The sequence below is a fragment of the Hylobates moloch genome, unplaced genomic scaffold (genome assembly GCF_009828535.3).
Source record: "Hylobates moloch isolate HMO894 unplaced genomic scaffold, HMol_V3 SCAFFOLD_6, whole genome shotgun sequence".
In the NCBI taxonomy this organism is placed as follows: Eukaryota; Metazoa; Chordata; class Mammalia; order Primates; family Hylobatidae; genus Hylobates; species Hylobates moloch.
The window spans coordinates 124,844,054-124,867,693 of record NW_026652281.1 but is presented as its reverse complement, the minus strand read 5'-3'; the positions used below and the strand labels follow the sequence as shown (position 1 = coordinate 124,867,693).

The window sequence follows — 23,640 nt, the reverse complement described above, 5'->3', positions numbered from 1 at the left end:
TTGCTCTGCATCTTTGCTTTAAAACAGTATTAATGGGTTTAATAGGTTTAAAATATGTAACAACTTTCAGAGAATTCTTTTGGATTTTTATTTATTTTTAATGCAACTGGAGGCTCCAAAATAGAAGTGGCCTAGGGCTTACTTGGCCTTGGAGAATCTTTGGCAATTTATTTATTAACCTCAAAGAAGTCCAATGAACTTTTAAGAATCTGGATGTGATCTTAATGATGTCACATAAATGGTCATGTGGAAGCTGGTGGCTTCTTATAGACATATTGCCCCCTGTCATCATGAAATATTACACAGCTGGCCAGAGAAGACTTGTTTACTTTTGGTAAGCACAGCTGGAAAAGTAATTCAAGAGCCATCCTGGGTCCTCTCCTCAATATCTCTAGCTGCCCTTTGGAAACAGGACAATTTGCTGTGTTGGTTCATTTATTTGATATTTTTCACTCTAAGAAACAAATGAAACAACTTGCTTTAATGAGAGAGAAAAATATAGGAAGGAAAGGAAGGAAAGGAAGGAAGGAAGGAAAGGAAGGAAGGAAGGAAGAAAGGAAGGAAGGAAAGAAGGAAGGAAGGAAAGGAAAGGAGGGAGGGAGGGAGGGGAAAGAAAGCTGGCTAGCTAGCTGAGTGCTGCAGGAGAGGGTTACTGGATTCAGGCTTCTGATTAGCCTTGGAAAAATGCCAGCCTCCACAGAGGAACATATTTTTCAATTCTGTTTTTCAAGGCTGAGCCTTTTGGAGAAGAACATCATTAAGAGGTTAAGGGCTTCAAGGGCCTTCTGGTAGCTCCGGAGAATTCACAAGGAAACCAGAGCCAACTCAAAACATAATACCCTAGACCAAAAACAAGAGGAGGAAGACAAATCTCTTTGGCAGAATCCTTACACTCATTAGGATATTCAGTACTGTGGAGCATTCACCAATAAAAACTCAAAGTAGCATTGAACTGTCCAGTCAAGTAGCCTGTCTGTGAATTATTTTCTGGATAATGGAGAGACAATAAGGATAAATTACTAATCCAGGTTTCTGCTGTGTCAAACCTCAACCTAATCCCATTAGTGAACAGTAGATATTTTAAAAATAACAGGGCTATAAGTTTCCTTTGAGATCAAAGTCTAATGCCTGCATTTTATTGTGAGGGATGCACAGATTCTAATTAAAAGATTTCTCCTCCACAATCACCCACTCAAATACTGCTATTCAAGTACCATCAGCAATTTTTGTATCTTTAGCAGGTTAACCAGCCTTCTACAAAAAAGTCACTTCAAATTAAGTGGATAATATAAGTTTTATTTAGATAATGTGTGTGAGAGTGATCATTGGTTTGTCTCAGGTCAGGCAGCCTTGGCTTGGAGCCTGTCGCACCTCCTGCAATCCAAAAAAAGAAAAAAGGATCCACATGAGTACTTCCCTCCGTGTCAGTTTAAAGATTCATAAGATGATGACTTAAAGAACTGACATGGAACAAACTCATTTATTTCTCATAATAAGTACTCAAGTAAAGTTGATTATGATTACAGGTACTATTTGGAAGGTTTCTCACAGGGAAAAAGCCAAACATTGCAGATTAGGAAAGTGTGTGGAATTCTGAGGTGAGTCAAAACTCAGTTCTATTTCAGGTTTCCAATGCTGTAAATCAAGGAGCCTTGTAAAATACCTACTATGTGCCAAGAATTGTGCCAGACTTTTTTTTAGTCATTAGTACTTACATTTCAGTAATTTCTTCAATTCTAACACCAAAATAGTGTAGGAATGATTAACAACTCAGTAAGTTAAAAAACAAATGCCTGGAGGAGGGGCTAGCATCATTTCTTGAAGGACCAACTGACATTACAAACGTAGGATTATGAACAGCTGTTCATTCACATACATAATAAGCATTTATTGAGCACCAACAACCTACTTTCTTCATCATACCACATAAACTAATCCCCATCTCTCTATTCCCTTATCTTGCTGGACTTTTTCTTTTTAGCACTTGTCACCTGCTAGGCTTCAAATGTATTTAATTTATTTTTTGTCGTTATTGCTTGTCTTCCCTCACAAGATTGCAAACTTCATGGGAGCTAGACTTCGTTAGTTGTTTCCCATAGACCTGGCACGTAGTAAATGCTTAACAAATATTTCTTGAATGATTATGTAGGAAGGTAGGAATGAGAGCAACTTGCTCCTTGCCACAGAAGAGCCCAACAATGAGTTGATTTATAAAGAGAGCAGAATGTTAGCGTAATCCTGAAAGGCAAGCATTGAGAGGAGGCTGTCTTGCACTTTAGTTGCATTGAATAAACAAGCATCAGCGATTTTGTAACAGCTCAGGAGTCTCTCATTATCTTAAGGAGCATATTGCAACTCAGCCAAAGTCCCACAAAAAATCCACTGAAAGATACAATACAATAGTAAAAACATATATATATATATGATCCACAGGGCTAACGGGGAACACAGAAAGAAGGTCACAGATAAAGCAGTATCAAAGTAGCAAATCATAGTACACTATTATATATAAAGTATATAAATAAGAGTACACTAGTTAGTAGAGTGGTTTTATAGTGGCAAAGCTTTTGTCTTTTAATATAGTGTTCGTGTGTGTGTGTGTGTGTGTGTGTGTGTGTGTTTAAATAAAATCTTAAGCTGGACCTTCTATTTGTCCAGCATTATTGTCCCCTTTATTGTTAAGGTTGGGACATAGAGCAGCAAATGGAGTTCATCTTGAGTTCTGTTTTTTTCCAGCAGTTTTGCTGATGCTTGTCCCCATACTTTATGAAGGCTCAAGTATTGATTATACTGACCATTGATTCTAAACTAGTAGTATTAATTCACTACTTAATTATAGTTTACAGGCTTTCCCTAGAGCTAGAAAGAAAACACTTTCTTGTGCTTTGCTAAAGGAAAATTTTTCCCTTAGTTAAAACCTGGAATGAATATTGCCCATTTTTACCAGTTTTCTGTATAATTATTTTCTTTCATTGAGTAACAAATGTATTACCAAGCTCAATGGATAAATCAGAGTAAAACAAAGATTTCTTAATATTCTGGTGAATTTTAAAAGTGAGTCAAATTTCTTGCTTCTAGGAAAGGATATATACTTATACCTTTTACCTTCTTATATATTAAACAAGTTATATATATTCATTTTAGAAAAAAAGTAATGCAACTCAAAGGAATAGACATATAAATAAATACCACACAATTGTACTCTCTCAAAGAAAGAGCATTTTGATATATCACATTCTGAAGTTGGAAAATTTATTTTTTTGGAAAGTATATATCTGATTTTTTTTTTGCAATGCAGTTATCATTGGAGTTACTTTAAATGTACTCTGTGCAACTATTAATTTATATTTGAAGAAATACTGAAATTATTTTATTTAGGTAAAAGGTAAAACATTTTTTTCATCAAGTGGTATCCTAACGCCTAATTTAGCTTAGTGAGCTTATATTTTAGTTGATCAGGGTTTTGCAGCAGGATATGTCTGTAATACACTTCCAGACCTGAAGGGACAGGAATGATCTCTGTACTGATCAGCTTCATCCCAAGAAGCTGGGCCTATATGATATGAGGCATTAGTGGTCTAGGATACTGTGAAGGGCTGAAATATATTATCTTATCGGGCCTTCCAACTCTAGCGATCGATGATCATATTAAAATGCCTCCTCATGTAAAAGAAAGCCACAGCTCATTTTGAAGACAATTTTCCTCTTCACCAACCCTTTGTGTGAGGTTTGCCCTTCAAGATAGCTTGCAGTAATGATAATAAGACCCTTTCCCCGACCCACGCTGTCATTTATCAAGCACATACTAAGTGCCAATCACTATGCTAAGCTCTGGTTATGAAGACAAAGCCTGACACTGGAGCTTCAAGTTTAGTTTTCATTATGCCAGGGGATTCCAGGAAGATGAGACAAGAGCATTCAAGACAAAGATGACAGGCTTGCTAAGACCCCTCCACACTGCTTCTAAGTTGTCCAAAAGTTTATGGAAATTCAAGTGTGCTGAGCAGCAATGGGGAAGGCCCTTGGGTTGTAGGGTAGGTTCATCAGCACAACTACCAGGTTCCAGCCTGGGCAAGGCTCTCAATCAACTGTTGAAAGAAATTTCATGAAATCAGGTTGTCCTTTAGAAACAAGGCTATAACCAGTCCTTTTGTCACAGCTCCCTAACCTCCAGCAATGTGCAGTCTGGCTTCACAGTGTGCTGATAATCAATAGATTTTTGTTAGGTATGTAATGGCAATCAGTTCCCAATTTCTTCTTTATATCTGTGATTAGTGTATGTCTTGCATTCTGATTCTATAATTAGACATTACATCTTATTGCTGCCTACATTCCCAATTTACATATTGTTTGGCCTTATATAACGTTGGGCTGGGGATGTCTAACAAGCACTCCTGGTGGCATCTGGCTAAAGCCAGGATGGCAGGTTAGAAGTGTGACTCAAAAAAAAAAAACCATTTGCTTGTACAAATAAGGGACTTGTGTCCAGCAAGTGAGGTTCCAGTTGATTTAAAAAGGAGAGAGAGCTGTTTATACCAATAATCAGTTGTACTTTGAACAAATTCAGCTCACGGAACATGAACCAAAACCCTTTATTTTCATTTTCTATTGCTGTCTTTAAAATGTGCGTACTAGACATAGTCTTTCTATGACCCTAGGTGGAAAATGGGCAGGGGCTGTGACTTCTCTGGTCAGTCTACGAAGTCCTGCAATCTCTTTAAATCACAGTCTAACTTCAGAAATTAGGCCGTCTAGTCCCAGAGGATGATCAGAGCTCATAACTTGATTTAAGCGGGAAGGGATGTCTTCTTGTCTTTTTTCTCACCCTCTATCTCCCTCACTGAAGTTGGAGCACTGGAAAGGGAAGGGGCACAGTGGGCCGAGAAGGTATTCCTTGAACTGATGCTGCTTCAAGAGGGCTTCAAGCTCTCTTCTGTGAAGCTTCTGTTGCCCACTGAAAAATAAGTTCAAAGCTGACTCTTTCACCTTATGGACATTTTTGTGGGCCTCTGTTCGTCTCATGCACCAGTCAACGTCACTGTTTGGCCAGCCCCTCCTTGCTCTGCCGCTGGTTGTCTGGGAGAACTCTCCACATAGATTCTTATGGATAAAGTCCCATTGCCTCTTCCAGGTGGTACTTCTGGGCATAAGTTAAAACACCCCTAGGCAGGCGTTTCTCCTCCTGTGGCATAAATGTGTGGGGAACCTCACATATTCTTTGACCCGCTAGAGAAATGAGAGAGAATGCAGTTATCCTGCAGATGCCGCAGCACCTCGCCTCCACCGTCCCAAGAAAGCCGCTCGTGCATTTCTCTGCCGCCCTCCATCTTTCTTGGTGAGAGTCTGACTCAAGTCTGTTGCCTCTAAAGTTCTGGGAGACCCATATTAAGCTTTCCCCAGCAGTCTCATTCAAGCCCCTCACCAGGCTGCTGTGAGCAGAGCCCCTTCCCCTTGGTGAGGCTTAAGGAGCAGGTGTGACCTACCATCCTCCAAACCCTCTTTCCCCAAATCACTTAAACAAAACCCTCCTCCATTTCACCTGCAAAAATTTTATATCCTACATCTTGTTTAAAGATCCTTGGATGAAGAGCCCAAGGGTTATGAAACTGATTCTTAAAGCATTTTAATCCAGTTTCTTTCTTTGATTTACAGCCTCTGTTATATCTTGGGTCTTAGTAAAGACTGTGATTATCTCGTGATCTCATTAAATCCTAGTGACAATCATGGGAGGTAGCTGCCACTCTTATCACTCTTTTTCTTATGGGAAGATAAAAACTTAGTAGATAGATGGGCCAAAAGTTTGACTAAACTTCACCTTTTTATAGTTTCACTTTTTAAGTTATATTTAGAATATATTGATAGATTATAAATTGATTGTGAAACTTCTGAATTTTTTGGCATGCTTACTCAGTTACATGAGTATAAGGGTATTTTCAGTCTTGTTATCTTCAATTGCAGTCTTTAAAAAAACCCGCCCTATTGTTTTACTTGTTATATGTCTATTCATACAGTAAATTCATTTCAAGGTTTATGCCAGTGGGTATTATTGCTACTTTTTGAAGTTGAGGTGAACTATCCAGGAAGGTCTTGTTAATGTTATGTTCATCTATAATGGCATAGGGGGAATACATATAATTTTAATATTGTAAACATTTGTACTGAATAACCTTTCCCTCCCCCATGCCACAAGCAAAACTGGTTGAACAGCAGATGAAGATATGGAATTCAAAGCTCTCATGGACATTTTTGAAGAGAAGTTGTGGCTTATGTGGAGTTTATATGGGCCTCTGATGGAAGAAAGCTAATATGTTTAGTATTTGTACATTTTACTAAAATGGCAGCTTAAAGTTGTGTGTCTGCTATTGTGATTCCAGTGCCGGTGTTTTAAGTGGGAAAAAAAAATGACCTCTTTGTGCTGTGTACACAAGATTTCTGGAAAAGTAAATAAAAACCCTTTTTATAGCTCATACAGCTTAAGAGTAGCTGCCTCTCAAATGTGTGCTCACAGTTGAGCTGCTTTTGTTTTATTCTAAATAAATTGTTTCTTTTGAGGAAAAAAGAACTTGTAAAAGTAACTGGTTCAAGCTCACACACCTGTTAAATGGGAGGACTAGGATCTGATTCTGGGCTTTTACCACTCCAAAGCCCAAGCTCTTAATCATCAACTTCATATTTACTAAGACACTTACCATCTTAAATCTAACGTTCTGTAAAGGAAGTTCTAAGGTAGTGTTCAGAACTAAATTTCCTGAACTATACATTAAATTTCCATGCTTTGAATTTTCTTATAAAGCACACATCTCAAATTTCTTTTGTCTGCAAGGTATTGATACTTAAACCCATTATAACATTTTGAAAAAGAAGTATATCGATGTATTGCACTCAATAAGACACTTGTAACTCAGACACTTCAACCAACCAACTTAATCAATCTAGAATTCTGACCACCTTTAGTGAGAATGTTATTTTCCAATAATATTATTTTAAATAGCTAAACCTGGAGGTCTATCACAGCTTGATTGCTTTCATTGTCAGAAAGTATACCTTAACGATTACAAAAGTAGGAGAGTTTTGGGAAGATCCCACTCAGTGTAACATTTCCAACCTTTGAGGACTTCAATTCTAAATTTATATCATCACCATTTCGGTTGAGGAAAATAAAAATCTCAGTGCTATTTATTAATAAGTGCTTTCTTCATTTCTGTCTATAGGAAAAAGTACTTGAATATCTTGGTCTAAAACTGAAAAAATAAAAAGTTACATCTTTATAGTCTTGATTTATAACACTGCAAGAGCAGAGTTATAACAAGACTAGAACAGGGCACAAAAAATTTTGTGATAATCATATGCTTCTGCTGTATAATTAGTTTTATTAAGAGATATTTTGACATTAAAGTGGGAAGTATTTTCATTCTGCCACAACAGGCAATACATAAGCCTCAGGAATTAAAATAGTACAGCATTCAAAATTTCTATTACAATAAATATTTCTGGAAATATTCTGGCTTTTTTCTCTAAATTTGTGTTCTTGAATGGAGATTGCTGGGCCTGACATCAGATAGTCAGCCCTACAGTAAGAAGCATATGTGAACCCTTGTGATCTTATAAATCATATATCTCATGCATGACTAGTAACTAAGCACAACTCAAATCTTACCCTATCAGGCACAATGTCTATTGTAGAAAACCTCTCTCTTCTTCCCTAATTTGGGAACTCAGTTGGGAAATAGTAATACTTAGCAAATATATGTGAAGATTCACCCTAAATTCCATACATTGCCATAAGTTACCTGAATATCTTCAATATTGAAACAATACAGGGTTCACTTAAAATTTGTGTAAAAGATACATATAAATATCCAACCTCATAAAAGTACAGGGTTTTGATTAAATAAACTCTATGATACCCCCTAAATAGATAATGTTCTTTAAATGATATGGATTAATCTTCCTAAAATGCTTCTGGCAATGATTGAAACAAAAGTTTAATTTTTAAATTTTTAATTATTTATTTATTTTTTGAGATAGAGTCTTGCTCTGTCACCCAGGCTGGAGTGCAGTGGTGCAATCTTGGCTCACTGCAACTTCCACCCCCCAGGTTCAAGTGATTCTACCGCAGCCTCGCAGGTAGCTGGGACTACAGATGTGCGCCCCCACATGCAACTAATTTTTTTGTATTTTTAGTAGAGACGGGGTTTCACTATGTTGGCCAGGCTGGTCTTGGCCTCCTGACCTCAAGTGATCTACCTGCCACGGCCTCCCAAAGTGCTGAGATTACAGGTGTGAGCCACCGTGCCCAGCCCCCAAATTTTTCATCTTAATTAATCAGGAAATAGATAAACTAGAAAGCCCCAACTCTTGAGAATTATAGGTGAAAAACAGTTCACTGTATTTTTTTAAGCTGGTTGAGAAATGAAGGGTAGGAAAGAGTGTTGATTTATGGGCATTGCCTTATTTAAACTGTCCTGAGGTTCAGAGAGGAGAATGACTTGCTCAGAGTGGTAACAAGTGGAATGACTTTCTCAGAGTGGTAACAAGTTGCACTCCAACCTGAGACCAGAACTATCAAACTACTCACTTCAAACCAGCATTCATTCTAGTCCACTGTGCTGACTTTATTTCCTAAAAATAGAACTTACACTGAACTACCAATAGCAGTGTTTGTTAGAAAGTACAACAGCTAATAAACATTAAATACTATGCCTAATAAATAGAACTTTGAGCTGGCCAATTATGAAAGAAGGCTAATCATTAACAATAAATCATTTATCATTCAATTGGTGGAAACTTTTGAAAGTTGATGCCTCTAGTAATAATAAATGATATGGTTTGGCTGTGTCCCCACCCAAATCTCACCTTGACTTGTAATAATCCCCATGTGTCAAGGGTGGGGCCAGGTGGAGATAATTGAATCATGGGGGCAGTTTCCTTTAGTGTTCTTATAGTAGTGAATAAGAATTATGACAGCTGATGATTTTATAAACCAGAGTTCCCCTGCACAAGCTCTCTTGCCTGCCACCATTTAAGACATGACTTTGCTCCTCATTTACCTTCCACCTTGATTGTGAGGCCTCCCCAGCCATGTGGAACTGTGAGTCAATTAAACCTCTTTCCTTTATAAATTACCCAGTCTCAGTTATGTCTTTATTAGCAGCGTGAGAACAGACTAATACAATAAGCAACATTTGAAGTGCGCTTTACCATTTGACAATCACTTTCATATTCTGTAAGTTGTCTCACTTGAATTTCACACAACGCACTTTCTTTAAATGAGGGAACTAAGACAGTTTAAGTAATTTGGCCAAGGTCTTATTGTTGGCAAAGCTGGCACTCAAACTGAAGTCTGGCAGGAGAGAAACAAATAGAAATAGAGACACCTCAATAGCAGAGATCTGACCCAGCATATGCAGATCGCAGGAATACCATTTTCTTTTTTTTTTGAGACAGAGTCTTGCTCTGTCACTCAGGCTGGAGTGCAGTGGCGCGATCTCGGCTCACTGCAAGCTCCGCCTCCTGGGTTCACGCCATTCTTCTGCCTCAGCCTCTCCAAGTAGCTGGGACTACAGGCACCCGCCACCACGCCTGGCTAATTTTTTTTTTTTTATATTTTTAGTAGAGACGGGGTTTCACCATGGTCTCGATCTCCTGACCTCGTGATCCGCCTGCCTCGGCCTCCCAAAGTGCTGGGATTACAAGCGTGAGCCACCGCGCCCGGCCTAGGAATACCATTTTCAGGTGTTTCCTGTCTGACCCTCTGTTTGCATTCTTGCAAAACTACTGAAAGAAGGATGTTTACTCTGCTTCCTGCAGTAGTAGAGCATTTCACTCTTAAATAGGTGTCTACAAGGGCCTCGGGGTACCCCCTCCATCAGTCCACTTTACACAGAGAATAAATCAGACTTTGTTTACAACCCACTAGAACAGAAGGCAATTTATTAGCAGTTTGTTATGATCTACATGTAGTTTGTAAATCTTACCCCAAAATCAATTCCTGTTGTCCTTCTTGAAAAGCAGTCAGTTTTGTCAATAACCTTACATGCAAAAGTGCTGAAACTGCAATGGTAAATCAAAGGATGGAAAGTTTATCACACATAAATAAGAAAACAAAAAGGCGTTCCTATTTTTTTTTTTTGTATTATAGTATAAGTTCTGGGATACATGGGAAGAATGTGCAGGCTTGTTACATAGGTATACATGTGCCATGGTGCTTTGCTGCACCCATCAACCCGTCATCTACATTAGGCATTTCTCCTAATGCTGTCCCTCCCCTAGCACCCTACCCTCCAACAGGCCCCGTTGTGTGATGTTCCCCGCCTCTGTCCATATGTTCTCATTGTTCAACTCCCACTTATGAGTGAGAACATGTGGTGTTTGGTCTTATGTTCCTGTATTAGTTTGCTGAGAATGATGGTTTCCAGCTTCATCCATGTCCCTGGAAAGGACGTGAACTCATCCTTTTTTATGGCTGCATAGTATTCCATGGTGTATATTTGCCACATCCTATTTCTCCACATCCTCTCCAACATCTGTTGTTTCCTGACTTTTTAATGATCGCCATTCTAACTGGCATGAGATGGTATCTCATTGTGGTTTTGATTTGCATTTCTCTAATGACCAGTGATAATGAACTTTTTTTCATATGTTTGTTGGCCACATAAATGTCTTATTTTGAGAAGTGTTTGTTCATATCCTTCACCCACTCTTGGTGGGAGGGTAATTTAGTTCAACCATTGTGGAAGACAGTGTGGCAATTCCTCAAGGTTCTAGAGCCAGATATACCATTTGACCCAGCAATCCCGTTACTGAGTATATACCCAAAGGATTATATATCATTCTTACTATAAAGACACCTGCACACATATGTTTACTGCAGCACTGTTCACAATAGCAAAGACCTGGAACCAGCCCAAGTGCCCATCAATGATAGACTGGATAAAGAAAATGTGGCACATATACACCATGGAATACTATGCAGCCATAAAAAAGGATGAGTTTGTGTCCTTTGCAGGGACATGGATGAAGCTGGAAACCATCATTCTCAGCAAACTGACACAGGAACAGAAAACCAAACACTGCATGTTCTCACTCATAAGTGGGAGTCCAACAGTGAGAACACATGGACACAGGGAGGGGAACATCACACACCAGGGCCTGTCAGCAGGTGGGAGAGTAGGGGAGGGATAGCATTAGGAGAAATACCTAATGTAAATGACGGGTTGATGGGTGCAGCAAACCATCATGGTACGTGTATACCTGTGTAACAAACCTGCACGTTCTACACATGTATCCCAGAACTTAAAGTATAATAGAAAAAGATAAATATTTTTAAAAATTGCTTTCTCCAAAGGGTGAGTGAAGTGCCTGACCAGAAGGCATAGGGAGCAAAATGCAAAGTGCCAGCACAAAAGGATAATAATTAGGAAAGGCAAGAATGAGGCAGTTCAGTAACAGCATAAACATTATAAAGACATTCTTTGTTCATTCCATCCCTTGTTGAGCACAGCTCAGCATGGACTGAAGTTGTCCATTTCAGCTTTTGTATCTGAGTTGCTCTCACATCTAAAGTGAATTATAGTATCATGAGTAATGTTTTTGTCTATTTTTTGTCCGCATTTACTCAATAAGCATTCCTGACGACAACTACCTGTCAACTATTGTGCTCATCAATGAGGATGAAATGATTGATACCATCTCTCTCCTTAAGAATTTAAGAGTTTAATGGATTGAAAAAATCCTCACCTAAACCATGAGTTAATTATAAGTTGTTTTGCACAGCCAATTTCTATCAGTTTAAAATTCTGTAAGCATTATAAGGATCCTAATTTTGGATATTTCTTTGAAGGTGCCAGGAAGACAGAAGAATTCTAACACAGTGCTTTGAGCTGAAATGGCAGAATGGTGTCAGATATGTCAGAACATAATACCGTAAAAGATAAACATCACAGCATGAAATTAAGAATAAAATCAAATACCGGAAAGACCTGGGTTTAAATCGTGTGATCCCAGCTGTGAGACACTGGGCAAGCTAGTTAACCTTTCTAAGGCTTAGTTTCTTACTGAAATAATATAGTGATAGCACTTACATCGTGGGGTTTTGTGAGGATTAATGACATCATGCAAATGAAGTTCTTTGCACCTAGTAAATGTTCAATATACAATTGCTATTATTATTTTAATAGTAGTATTACCTCATTATTACTATCTGAATACAATAAGCCTTATGTTTTCTCCTATCTCTACCATTGAGGCAGACAAGGAGAAATAGCTGTATTTAAATTCTAACATAGTCTTTTACAAGAGATGGAGCCATCTCTGTTTTCTGTGTTGATAATTAGCAGCTGTGAATAGAACGCTGGCAGCTCCACAAACGCATGGTGAAAGAGAAGAACATTAAGAATCTATCCAGCAAGATGGGGGAAGGGCACAAAAGTGGCAATTATTGTAAATGAAGCCACTAAACATTTTTATAGTTATTTTGGGCATTATAAGAAATACATGGATTCACATGGGCTGCTTTCTTAGATGCCATTTAATCAAAGCTTTATACAGAGTCTATTAAGCGTGCTGAGAAGAATTAACTAAACATAGACTGGAAACCTAAAGGGGTAAATTTTGGAAGTGCAAATCGGGAGTCTGTATTTACCACCTTTCTTAGAGGAAAACTCAGGGATGGAAAAGAGATCACCCATGCAGATTAGAATTTACCTTGCAACTACTTGGCAACATTTAGTTTTAAAAACCCACGTAATAATACAACATGTTCCAAGATTTTCTGTAGTGATGTTTTGTATGCACAACACACTGATTCTAATTGAAATGCTGAGTGGTTTTCTTCTCCAAGGCTCAAATTCTTGATACATCGTCTGAATATCAAATACCCAGAACAATGCTGCAACACTGGGAGTTGTGCAAATAAATGTGTTGTGTCGGGTTTCTGCCATGATACCAAGAACAGCTAATCATCCTCAGCCCCAGATGGCTGGAAACAAAATAGTTTTGAAATCTAGGTGACCTATTTTTCAAAACTTTTGCTGCAGTTGTCTTAGAAGAAAATAATCTGGATAAAAGGAAGAAGGAGGCATTGCTGTGCTTGTGGAGACTCTCAACCCAAAGGTCTTCCTGGGTAAACATGACCATTAATTTAAGGGAAAATAATCTAGATAAAAAGAATAAGGCATTGCTGTACTTGCTGGGACTCTAAATCCAAAGGTCTTCTTCCTAGAAAAACATGACCATTAATTTAAGAGATCATGAACTTAAGTATGTTATTTGAGAAACTGCTACTTTCACAACTTCTGCAAAAGCCTCATTGAGGATCCCTCCAAACAGTCCTGTTTTATTCTCAAGGCTTCAGAAGTAAGAGTATTATGTATAATTTATTGTCCAGACCTGGGCACTTTTAGAACACTGCCAATAGTCATACCAGGACAGCAGGTGTAAAGTTAGTCTTTCCTGGGCTACTTGAAATATTACCATTGCTTTACCCAGAAGTCTAAATTACCTCACACCCCCAAAGGATTTATTTCATCTTTAATGATTTCTTTTTCTAAAAATTCCAAGCAGCGCCTTTTATGAGCAAACCAGATCGTCGTGGTCTCATTGAAATCTCTCCCCTTGTCCATCCAAAATAGAACTGACATGACCCTTGCTTCTGCATCGCATTGCCTCTATGAATCTGGCCTAGGACACTCACTTTCATTTCCTGCCCATTCATTTTGTTCCAATCTAACAACTTTGCCTCAATTCTTCTTTTAAAGAAAAAATTATTCAATGTTATTTGTTAAAGCATGGTTAAAAAAAAAAAAGCCTTTATTCAGGACCATCATGATAAGTATAGGGACCACTGTGACAGTCTTGCAGTGGGGGAGAGAGATTGAGCTCACCTCCTAATACAGCATGAGCAAGTGGGAATGTATAGCCAAGAAGCAGAGTGGGGGTCAGTGGAAGGAAAATTACCAACAGCAGACATCAGCGGTAAGGGAAATTCTGAGTAAACTGAACTAATAGGATTCTGGCTTAAGATAGGGCAGGATGGGCTGGGTGTGGTGGCTCACACCTGTAATCCCAGCACTTTGGGAGGCCGAGGCAGGTGGATCACGAGGTCAGGAGTTCAAGACCAGCCTGGCCAACACAGTGAAACCTTATCTTTACTAAAAACACAAAAATTAGCCAGACATGGTGGCGTGTGCCTGTAGTCACAGCTACTGGGGAGGCTGAGGCAGGAGAATCACTCGAACCTGGGAGGTGGAGGTTGCAGTGAGCCAAGATCGCGCCACTGCACTCCAGCCTGGCAACAGAGCAAGACTCCACCTCAAAAAAAAAAAAAAAAAAAAAAAAATAGGGCAAGATGATCCAATATCACATGGGAGGCAGTGGAGGATGAGGAACCTAATCATATATTGAGGGTGATCAGACATTGAGGGTGGAGGCTTTTTGCCAGACTGACTTAGCAGCTTCTTTGCTAAAACTGAATTTTACAAGGACATACACAGATGGACTTAGGACCCTGATGAAAGTTTGGCCAGGCAAAGAATCTTTGTCAGTTTCTAAAACCTTGAATCTGCTTACATTCTTTATCAACCTTCTAACTGGCCTGAAATGATTCAGGCTTCACCCACGGTTAAACAAATGTAAGTGTATTGGTAGGAAATCACCGAGTGTGCCAGACTCTGCAGAGACCATTTATTGAGCATTTTCTATGTGCCAGGAACAATGCCAAGCTCTTTGCTTACATTATTTTTATTTAATAATTGGAATCATCTTGTCAGATGGCTGTTCTTCCTGTTTTACAGATAGGAAAGTGAGGTTTAGAAAGGTTAAACAACTTCTATGGTCTTGTAGATAATGAATTGCAAACTTATTTCAAACCAGGCTGAGCTGACTTCAGTGTCTGCTTCCTTAACCATAGCACTCAGCTGCATCTTCTTTGACTCTTGTGTTTCCTCTGCTTTGTTCAGAAAGTTTTGCAGGGAATAAAAATTTCACAGAACAAAGCTTTTTTTTTTTTTTCAGGTGGAGTCTCGCTCTGTTTCCCAGGCTGGAGTGCAGTGGCGCAATCTCGGCTCACTGCAAGTTCTGCCTCCCGGGTTCACGCCATTCTCCTGCCTCAGCCTCCCGAGTAGCTTAGAACTATAGGCACCCGCCACCAGGCCTGACTAATTTTTTTTGTATTTTTAATAGAGATGGGGTTTCACCATGTTAGCCAGGATGGTCTCAAACTCCTGACCTCGTGATCCGCCAGTCTCAGCCTCCCAATCTGCTGGGATTACAGGCGTGAGCCACCGCGCCCGGCCAGAACAAACTTTCTATGTGACAACATCTAACCCTGCTTTAACCTTTTGAAATTATAACGGTTTAGAGACATAAGGCTTAGTGATTTTTCTGCCCTCCCCTGCCCCACACCCAGGTTTTACTGATGACACCTAAGCATCATCTTTTAGTTTTCAAAGGGCTGTCTCGAGCATCCTCTGATTTTATTCTCAAGAAGTGAGGAGGTGACCTAGGCAAGGCTGGGATTATGACTTTATAAATGAGAAAACAGTCACGGAAGGGCTAAATTCTTAGCCAAGGTCATGCATCTGTGACAAAAACTGATGTCAGCCAACTCTTAATTCAGGGACATCCTAATACTATGTGAGAGAGGAATTCCTCCCTCTTTTCCCTCTTTCCTGCCTTCTCTCCTCTTCCTTCCCTTCTCCCTTACACACCTTGCATGTAAAACTGTTTCTTCAGTAGTCTCAATTACATGTTACAATGTTAACTCTTAGCAACTTTTATTTTTGGTGAAAAACTTGTAAGCAAGTGATTCTAATTATGTACCAGGTGTGGCACCCAGGACACCAGACAGAAGTGCAGATAAGGTCTGATGCTTTCCAGCATTGCTAGAGGGAATGGCTAATTCCACATGTCCCCAGACCGTATCTAGGATCTAATGGCTCTAAAGCAGGTAAGCGGAACAATTTTCGAAAGTCAGAGAAGCAGTTTATGACCTTAAAGCATTTAGCAAACCAAATATCTGACCTGGCTAATTTAGACCAAATGTCCAAATTTTACCAATAATCTTTAAAATTGTCTTTATTTCCCAAAGATTATTTAAGTCATATGAACGAAAAGGCATTAGTTTTTGTTTTTCTGACAATATTTGATTTAAGCATTTATTATTTTTCAGCCAATTAATCAGAGCTCTTTCATATACAAACATCACACACATAACACATATAAATACACAGACAGAAATAGTTTCAGTACTTGTACGATTTTTTTCATTTGCCAGTTTTTAATGTTTCTCTTTAAAACACAGAGTTTCTAGGACCTAATAATTTGGCACAGCTGGAAGGCAAAGCAGATCCCCCAAAATTAAGGATCCCATTTTTATATTACATCTTGAACCCCAAAAGGACACTACAGAACAAGACAGTGCAAAGATTTTACCATGCATTTTATTGCAAGGCAACCCAAAACCAATCAACTCATTCTGTGATTAGCCCACCCTGATGGGAGCCTTATCTCTCAGTGGAGGGGTGGAGACTTTTCCTTACCTGCCAGATGGCCAAGAGCATGCTTCTCCCATCCAAATGTGCAAAGATCCAAGTATCCTCTCATAACTGCCATTAGCCACCCCTAAAAGTACATTTCCTACCTAGTTATTATAAATCAAAATTCTCACATACTGCAAAGTAATTTCTGATACCCCTAAAAAGTCAAAAAACGTCAGATAAGGCAAAGCAAAACAGAGCAGAGCCTAAGATTTTAAGAGGGATCTGTCTGCTTTTAATTCCTGGGGTTTCATGAGGAGAATAGATGTTTTTTCCCACATCTATAACATTTAAAAAAATCAACTGATTGGTGGGTTTGGGCCAGCTTCTTTACCACAATCTGTTTTATCAGCAAGGTCTTTGTGACCTGTGTCTTGTGCTGACCTCCTATTTCATCTTGTGACTTAAAATGCCTAACCTCCTGGGAATGCAGTCCAGTAGGTCTCGGCCTTATTTTACCCAGCTCCTGTTCAAGATGGAGTTGTTCTGGTTTGAATGCCTCTGACACCTTCCTTCCTTCCTTGTTTTTTATCTATCAAGACAGTGATTAAAAAGGAAAAGAAAACATCAATCTCCTGATCTAACTCTTTTAAAACCAGTTCAAGCGTACCCAATTTAGGAAGACTTTGTGAAGGAAGATAGGGTGGGTACAGTAAGATCTTCCTTCTATATCACCATTGTATTTAACAGACCTGAATTTGAGTTTGAGCTTGAGCTGAGCCTCCTATTAGCCTGGTTAACTCAAGGGATTTAATGAGTCACTTTGAACCAGAATTTCTTCTCATTACATTAAAATGATAATTGTTTTTATTTGATAAATATTTAGAGGATTTTAGGGACAATACCTATAAGGCACTTAGCCCAATGCTGGGTACAATAAGTACATAACACATTACAATTTGTCTCTTTATTGTTACTGTGTTATTGAAGAAGAACAAGAAAGATGTAAGAAGATACTTCTGTATAACACCTTGCCATATTCTATCAAGCTGCAGGTGAGATCAATGAATAAGAGGAAGACAACAAAAATAATGGTGGTAGAAAATGTATGTTTGGAATGTTTACAGAGGGCATCATTTGTAAGCATATGGCACCTTAGATGGGAGAAGAAAACTACCTTGCATTATAAGTACTCTAGAATAAAAACAAATTTAAGGTCTGGTGCCTTGTATCCACAGGACCTAACTCAGTGCTTGACAAATAGTAAATATTAAAAAATGTAGATTTATGAATAAAAGAATTACATAATTTGCTTCTTACCTTTGTAGCCCTATCCTCTTTCAGTGGCACAAAATAAGTCCTCACTGAAGTGTCTGGTTAAGTGAATTACTCTTTATAATAAATAGCATCTTCTGAAGATTGAATTTGATTGTATTAAAGCCCCTCTGGAGATGTAAGAATACTTTCCCACGGGTAGTGAAAAATTATTAGGTCATTTCACCACAGTATTTTCAGATATGTTATACATCTGTCTTTGGGGGTTTTAGACCATTCATTATATTTTGTAAAGCATTAATGTGTCTGAGGTTACTCTCCCTAGGCTACTGTAAAGAGACAGCCATGGCTGGTGGATAAGACAGAACGAGTACTTTTTGAGCCATGTGGCTTTCTTTCCTGTAATGTCTAATGATGGTTATACAGACTGCATAGTAAATGAGACAAAAGGCAGAGTTGTAATTGCTAGAAATAACTATGTCAAAACACACAGAAGAGTAACAGTCATCTTGTGAATATTAAAGAGGAATATCAACTTTTTACTACATTTGACCAATGATAACCAGTTCTAAAAATACTGCCTTTGATTAGACACTCAGTTTTGAGAGAAAATAAGTGGTTTCTTTGAAAAGTAACCAATCTTCCCCTCATAGTATTGCACAAACTTCATGTTAATAGCCCAAACAAAAAATTGTAATAGAACATACCATCGAGAATGTACAAAGTCATTGTGTTAAACTTTCCCCCTATTCTCTTTGAAAAATGTCTTTCATCATACAAATGTTTCTTATTTTTGGAAGAGTTATTTGGCATGATCTTTACATGTTAGTTTCAAAAGTATTCCATTTAACATATGTGAGAGGGCTAAGATACTAAATGCCAGGTAAATCAACCTATTTACAAAAATATATGTATATCTAGATTGTTTGTATCTGACAATGTAGGATATATGGTATTCTCTCTAATCTTATATTAAAATAAGATGAACAAGACATAAAGGCCAAGTAGCTTAGGAAGGCCAACCCTACTAGTGAAATGCAAAATATATACAGTATTCTAAATTTTCCACTATTTCCTTTAGTTGCAATACAGTGTTAATGATGCGTAGTTAAATTTTTTGAAATTCAAAATGTAATTAATAACATAATATTCTTATTTTTCATCCCCCAAAAATGCTTTGCTGATGTTGTGTAACTATACTAGTTTTGTAAAAGCAATGTATTCTCTCCTGCAATAACCACGTGAAATGGGGATGCAGAGGGATAAAAAAAAAAAAAGAGGATGGAATGGAAATGAACTTTCTTTTCTATCTCTAATTTTTTTAAGTTAGATAACTTTTTAAGAACATTAATTACCTTGGCATCAAGAGAACAGTAAATGATAGGTAGTCTTTTTTCATTGAACAAAATACCAAACTTGTCATCTTCAGTATCAGATGATTTAGTTTCTTCTTCATTTCATTTCTAATAATACCAAAATATTATCACCTTCCTTCTATGACTGTCATTGTCCCATGCAACTCTCTTATTAGCTACACTTTGCTGGGGCTAGTCATGCATTTTAAAACCACAGGTCGCCGAGGGCTGTGGCTCACGCCTGTAATCCCAGCACTTTGGAAGGCCGAGGCGGGCGGATCACGAGGTCAGGAGATCGCGACCTCGGTGAAACCCCGTCTCTACTAAAAATACAAGAAATTAGCCGGGCGTGGTTGCGGGCGCCTGTAGTCCCAGCTACTCGGAGAGGCTGAGGCAGGAGAATGGCGGGAACCCGGGAGGCGGAGCTTGCAGTGAGCCGAGATCGCGCCACTGCACTCCAGCCTGGGTGACAGAGCAAGACTCCGTCTCAAAAAACAAAAAACAAACAAACAAAACAAAACAACAAAAAAAAAACCACAGGTCAAATACTCTTCACTCAATGAGACAAAATACAAATAAATTATAGCCTGTGACATTTTGGAACTCATTGGTGCAAATCCTCCAGGATTTAGAGATTTGGGAAATCGTGAAGAGGAATTTTCAGGAAAAAGCTGCTACTTACACAAGGAACCTCCCACGTGCAAAGCAGGTAATCAGAAACGAAGAAAAAAAGTGGGGAAGGGGAGTTAAGAGGAGAAAAGATGGGGAGAGGAATAACTAAAAAGAGCAAGAGACAAACCTGAATCCTGTGATAGCAAGTTATAACAGCATCCTTAAATGATTGCACAGATATTTATAAAATCATCAAGGTGAGAATTGCAACAAGAAGGCAAATACTAAGATTAGTCGTTTGCAGCAAAGTCAGGGAGAGATTACAAACAGCAATCAGTTGATTTTTTTAAATGTTATAGATGTGGAGGAGCCTTTAGGAATCATTCTGTTCCTTGTCTTTAAAATGTCACACCACCAAATACTTTTGTATTGTAAATTATTTATGAAAACTCAGAGTAAATAGGAGGGACACCTTTTGACAGGAAGTAGGTATTTCATAATTATTCTGAAATAGTCTAAGGAGACTGCTTCCTAAGAGGTCCCAGCCATGGGAAATCATCAGGAAGGTGATACCCATATTTCCTCCCACACTTTAGTATGAAAGAAATATAATTTTAAAACAATATCATTAGATATGATATGATGTATATTATGTCTTGCAGGGATATGTTTTACTCAGAGGTGAATGTTTTAGAAAAAACCTCCTACTATGACTATGGACTTGTCTGTTTCTCTTTATAATTTGGTCAATTTTTCCTTTAAGTTTTTTGAAGCTGTATTAATATATACATACAAATTTAGAATTGGCATGTCTTCCGAGGAGAAATGGAGTTTTATCATTATGAATTATCCTATTTGTTCTAGTAAAATCTTTTTTTTCTAGTATTAATACAGCCACCACAGGCTGCTTTAAATTTTGTTTTTATGTTATATATAATATAGTAACATGAATACATAATACATATGTATTTAATTATTTTATATGTGTATATTAATAGAAAGGCTCTTTAGAGAACATATAATTTTGGCTTTCTGTTTGCTTATTTTTTCCCAGTATGCCAATTTCTATCTTTTAATTGGTATATTTCATTTATCTAAATTTAATACAATTACTGATATTTAGATTTAAATCTACTACCTCATTATGTTTTTTGTCTGCCCAAATGGCTCTATATTAATTTCCTCCTCCTTCCTTTATTGATTTATTTTGAATCTACAGGAAATTTTTTAATCATTCAATTTCTTCTATTAACTTAGAAGTTATAGACTAATCTTTGTGTTAATTCTAGTAATTATAACATTCTTCTCTTATCAAAGAATAATTGTAATACATACATTTATGTTTCTTCTAGCCCTTAAAACCATATCTGCTGTTCTTGAATTACAGAATTAGATGCTATCACTCTATGATTATAATTATATATATTTTCATATTTTTAATAATCAATGTTCTTTTACATTTGCCCAGATATCACTTTTACTCCTTATTTTTTTCTGTATCATTTCCCTTCTGTATAAGTAACATCCTTTAGATTTTTCTTTAGTGTGCATCTAAAACATCTTTGTTTTGCCTTCATTCTTGAAGGACATTTTCAGTGGGTATGGAATTCAAATTTGGGTAGTTACCTCCTTTCAACCTATTAAAAATGTTCCACTGTCTCCTGCTTCTTATGTTGCTGTTGAGAAGTCAGCTCTAAGTTTAACTGTTCTCTTTTTATAGGCCAGTCATCTATTTTTCTTGGATAGCATTTAAGATTTCCTCATTGTCTGTGATTCTTGCTGGTATTCACTGGGTTTCTTGACTCCATGGATAGATATGTTTCATCAGTTCTAAAAAACATTTAGCCTTTAGCTCTTCCAACATTCCCTCAGCCCCATTCTGTCTCTTGGATTCTTTTAAGGCTCTACTGAATATATGACAGACTCCCATGCTGTGTTTTCTATGTCTTTTACTTTCTTTTGTTTCTTGCATCATTTCCATCTTTTGGTCTCTCCATGCTTTCGATCCGTTTTTCATTCCCTGATTCTCTCTTCTGTTACACCTGAATTCCAATGAACTCATCAATTGATTTCTTAATTTTGGTTGTTATATTTTTCTGTTTATAACTTCTATTTTGTTCTTTCCCAAATTTCCTACATAATATCACTTTTTATATTTTCAGGTTGCCTTTCAAATTTTTCATGCCTAACTTTTATCCCCTGAAGTAAGCATGGCTGTTTTACAGAACCTTTGTAATGGCTACAGTATTTGAAGTCTTTGTGTGTTTCTGTTGTCTTTTGGTTCTGCTGGTTCTTACTCATGCTGTCCCATCTCCTCATGTGTTTGGTTACCTTTTATTGTGTGTGAAGTATGGTGTTTCAGTTATTGCTAGTAGAAGTTATTTGAGTGTCCCAAGTCAGTTGTCTTTTGCTTTTTCCAGGCTTGTAGGCAATAGCAATCTGGAATTACTTTAATCTAAATAGAAGGTCTCAGATTGTCTAGGTCACCCAGATGACTTACAGTCGGGTTGCAGTCGTTATGAGTACTCATTTACTTTTGCTTCGCCTTTGCTGTTAGAATGTGGCACTCTGAAGTCCCAGCCCAGAAACAAGAATAATGATCAAGCTTACCTAGACACCAGCTTTTTCCATCTAGCCCCCATTAGTCTATCAAAACCTCCATTCAGCCTCTTAGCCATCTCTCCTGGATCAGCAAATATCACCAGAGCAAAAGTCCCTGAGTGCTCTATGTTCTTGGCTGTGGTCTCTTATTTACCCTCAGATCTCAGCCTGATAATTCTTTATAATCTCATGTGTTCTTAAATGCTTTTTAAAATTTGCAGTTTTTCTCCTAGCCTTTTAAATTGTCTTTATTGGTTGGCGATTGTCCAGAATTACCCAGTCTGCCATTAATTAAGTAGAATTTCGTATGTACTTAAAATTGTATCATTTCCTATAGTTTTATTACTCATTGAAAAGGGGATTACCTGTTTCATTATGCTGTTTTAAGTAAACTGATCCATTTAAAGCTCCAAGAATAGTACCTGGTATATAGTGAATGTTCAATAAAGTTTAGCTTTTATTGTTTTTTCTAATATTGTCACTTTTTGTTAAAAAATGTCTCACGTAAAAAAATGGAACCTTGATGTTAGTGAAAGGCTCACACTTACAAAAAAGTCTTCCTAGTTTATAAACTGTCAAAGAAATTAAACAAATGTTAAGCAATTTTGTATTCATATAATTAAGGTATACTAATTCTATGATCCTTGAAGTTAAAAAAAAAATCTGGTCTAGCTCCATTGTATCATTGCTGGCTGTAGATATCTGAAACGTAAAATGTATCTAATGAATTTTATACAATGTATTATTAATATTCAGGATGTGGCTTATTTATGGAGGTTGCTGGTTTTAACAGTTCCTTTTACTCTTGCTTCTCTCCCTTTTCCTTAACATATTTTTAAATCGTTATCCATATTCCTTAAAGGAACCCTGACTTACTAGAATTACTTGGATTTATGAACTCAACAAAGAATTTATTTCAATTCTTAGCATTCTCTAAAAGGTGACTACTTAGGCTTTTACTTGAGAAAGAGGAAGAAAAGCATCTGTGTTTGCAGTAAAATGTATGCTCTTCCATTTTTGCTTTTAAACATTCATAGGCATAGCTACTCTTTCCATCAGAGTGGAACGGGTGGGTGCTGGGTGCTGTGTGGTTATGATGTCAAAATTAAGATGGATGAGGAGCAACCAAGTGAAACATCCAATTCCTAGTTTTAAAATATCCCCTCCCCCACCTCCACTAAGTGATATTGGCAAAGCAATTTTATAATGTGTGAAAGCCACACAAGAGATGAGAATGCAGCCCTCTGTAATATTGTTAGTGGAAGGACTCTAAAATTTGTTCCCTGGACTATTTGCTCCTATTTTTTCAATGGGTTTCATAT

General features: G+C 37.6%; 1 protein-coding gene across 7 annotated transcripts in view; it reads left to right on the top strand.

Moving 5' to 3' along the window:
• The window catches only part of JAKMIP2 (janus kinase and microtubule interacting protein 2), a 189,822-nt gene that overhangs the window by 39,294 nt on the left and 126,888 nt on the right, over positions 1-23,640 (top strand). Inside the window, exon 1 of one of the 7 annotated variants that reach the window (XM_058439996.1) lies at positions 15,305-15,946. The exons of the other annotated variants lie outside the window; for them this stretch is intronic. The gene's annotated coding sequence lies outside the window, so the exon portion shown is untranslated. Of the gene's footprint in view, positions 1-15,304; positions 15,947-23,640 lie in introns of those variants that run through there. 7 annotated transcript variants of the gene reach the window in all.